The sequence below is a fragment of the Elephantulus edwardii genome, unplaced genomic scaffold, assembly GCF_000299155.1.
Source record: "Elephantulus edwardii isolate Elephantulus edwardi_28Jun2011 unplaced genomic scaffold, EleEdw1.0 scaffold00455, whole genome shotgun sequence".
NCBI lineage: Eukaryota > Metazoa > Chordata > Mammalia > Macroscelidea > Macroscelididae > Elephantulus > Elephantulus edwardii.
The window spans coordinates 833,946-836,935 of record NW_006400205.1 but is presented as its reverse complement, the minus strand read 5'-3'; positions in this window follow the sequence as shown (position 1 = coordinate 836,935).

Below are 2,990 nucleotides of genomic sequence, written 5' to 3'. Positions count from 1 at the left end.
CTTCCTGGATCATTTAACATTCTGCCGAAAGCATCCTTGATTATAGCAACTCGAGGTTTGAATTTGTTCTTCAGTTCCTTGAGCTTAAGATATGTAAAAACCTGGTTAAGCTGTGTCTGAACTCCTGATCTATAAAAACTGTTATAACAGATGTATTTTGTTCTAAGTCAGTGTTTTTATGGCAAATTTTTACACCATAATAGGAAACTAATAGTGTACCATATTCATACTGTGGCAAGTATGTTAACTGCATCAAACTCAAATTCATTGCTATCAAGTTTGAATTGACTCATAGCTGACTCTCCATTGAATTTCCAAGACTGTAAATTGGAGGAATAGATTGTTCATTTTTCTCCTAAGGAGCTGCAGATGGATTCAAACCACCAGAGAGGAGAAGCATTTGGGTTAGCTGCAGCAGCACGCCCTATGTGCTAGGCCAGCACAGATTCCGAGAAGCCGTTCCAGGTTATCTGTATACCTACTCACTATTTCTCCCTATTTTCTTTCTATTCCAAAACTAATTGTGTTTAAATACCTTGTGCTTTATGGCAACCTTGCCATCACCACTGGAAAATGTTGATTAGTTTAAGCTTGTCTTGTTCAGCCCATTTGTCTTGCCAATGATTAGTTGAATACTGACATATGAAGGAAATTCTGATTGATGAAATGTAAGAGGACCTTTCTAGGGAAATTTTCCTCATCCTAAAATATGACAGAGATATTCTTCTTCCCTTCCTGGACATTGTTATGTGAAGGACCAATTCTCAAAACTATGGCAGACATCTTGATCTTGGGGTGAAAACCAAGAGAAGCAGGCAGAAGTCAATCTAGGACATCACTGAGTCACTAAATTAACCAATAATAATCTGCTTTGGAATAGCTAATAAGTATTACATTGTCCTCATGATTTAAGCTATTTTTTGATGAATATCCTGTAGTTTCCAGCCCAAAAGACACAACCCACACACAAAAACACTCTAGTCACTAAAGTTTCTCATAAAAGGCTTTAGAACAAAGAGTAAGAAGATGACCAAAGCTGAGTCTTGCAGAGTTGATCCTTGGAATTATTGTCCAGTTTCTGGACAAAGATGTTCTCTCTTCCCACTGTGCTTTTAAAACTGGAAGAGGAAATTAATCTGAGAGTTTTGGAAGCTGTCTTCCTCATTATATTCAGATGTACAGATGAAGGAAAGAATGAAATGAAACTGATGGAGAGAGGGCAAACCTAGTAGTAATGAATTTCCTATTACAACACTGAAGTTTTCCTTTTCTGCAGGTCATGCTGTTGGTTTCTCTAAAGTACTTCAACTTCTTCTCAGTTACATTAGGAAGATAATATTTTTTACTTACAAAAGGTTTGGAGTTGATAATTAAATTATTTTTTAAAAATATACAAAGAAGGAACACTTTCAGAGTCATTCTATGAAGTAAACATAACACTAATAGAAAACCAAACAGATATTACCAAAGAAATATAAAATGTGAAAGAAAACTACAGGCTAATTATCTCTCATGAACATAGATGCAAAAAATCCTAAATTAAATCCTGGCCAATAAAATCCAACAGCACATTTTTTAATAAAAGAAGAAGGAAATAAAAAGAATTCATCATGACCAAGTGGGATTCATAACAGGATGGTTCAACATAAGAAAAACAATCAATGTTAAGTCATCACATTAGCAAAGTAAATAAAAAGAACCACATGATCCTAATAATTGATGCAGAAAAGGCCTTTGACAAAATCCAACACTTATTTCTGATTAAAACACATAGTAAAATAGGAATTGAAGAGAATTTCCTCAACATTATGAAACATATATATGTAAAACCAAGAGCCAATATAATTCTCGAAGAGAAAGACTAAAAGCATTCTCCTGAAAACAAGGACTAGACAAAAATGCCCACTGTCACCACTCCTATTCAATATTGTTATTAGAAGTACTTGACAGGGCACTATGACCAGAGAAGGAAATAAGAGGTATCCAAGATAGGCAAAGAGGTGGTGAAACTGTTGCTATATACAGATGATATTATAGTGTACACAGATTCAACAGCAACAACAAAACTGTTAGAGCTAGTAGACCAATTTAGTAGTGTCAGGATACAAGATCAATTTACAAAAGTCATTGAGATTTCTCTACCATAACAAAAAAAACAAACAAACAAAACAAAAACACAACAAAACACAGAGAAGGAGAATGAAAAAGCAGTAACAATTATAATAGTCAATTACAAATTAAGATAATTAGGAATAAACCTAACTAGTGATGAAAAAGAGGCTAGAGAGCATTATGCTGAGTGAACTAACTCCGATGTATAAGAACAAATACTGTATAAGACCATTATTGTAAAAATAGAAGGATAACCAAGGAGATCTAACCAATGAGATCTCTATGAACACACAAAGAGGAAAGGGGACAGGGCAGGGCAACTGTGGGTGGAGAGGAGAGGAAATCACAGGGTTGAAGAGTTCAATGGGTGGAGGTAGGGAGCAAAAAAAAAAATGTACATGAATGAAGCATGATTTTAAAAAAATAATAAATAAAATAAAATTTAAAAAGACCTTAACAAAGGAAACTATAAAACGCTTCTTTGAGAAATAATAAAAGCCCTAAATAAATGGAAACAGGTTCCTTGTTCATTAATAGAAAGGCTGAATATAGTAAAAATAACAACCTTCCCAAAAGCAAACTACATGTGTAATGCAATCCCAATACAAATTTGCTGAAAGTAAAGAATACCAAAAGAAGGCCTATTTGTGCTTTATTGCCTATGCAAAGGCATTTGACTGTGTGGATCATAACAAGTTATGGCCAAGATTTAGAAGAATGGGAATTCCAGAGCACTTACCTGTTGTTGTTGTTGTTGTTATGTGCCGTCGAGTCGTTTGTGACTCATAGCGACCCTATGCACAACAGCCCTAAACCCTGCTCTATCCTGCGCCAACCGCACTGCCTCTGACACACTCATCCCGATTACCCCAGTCACC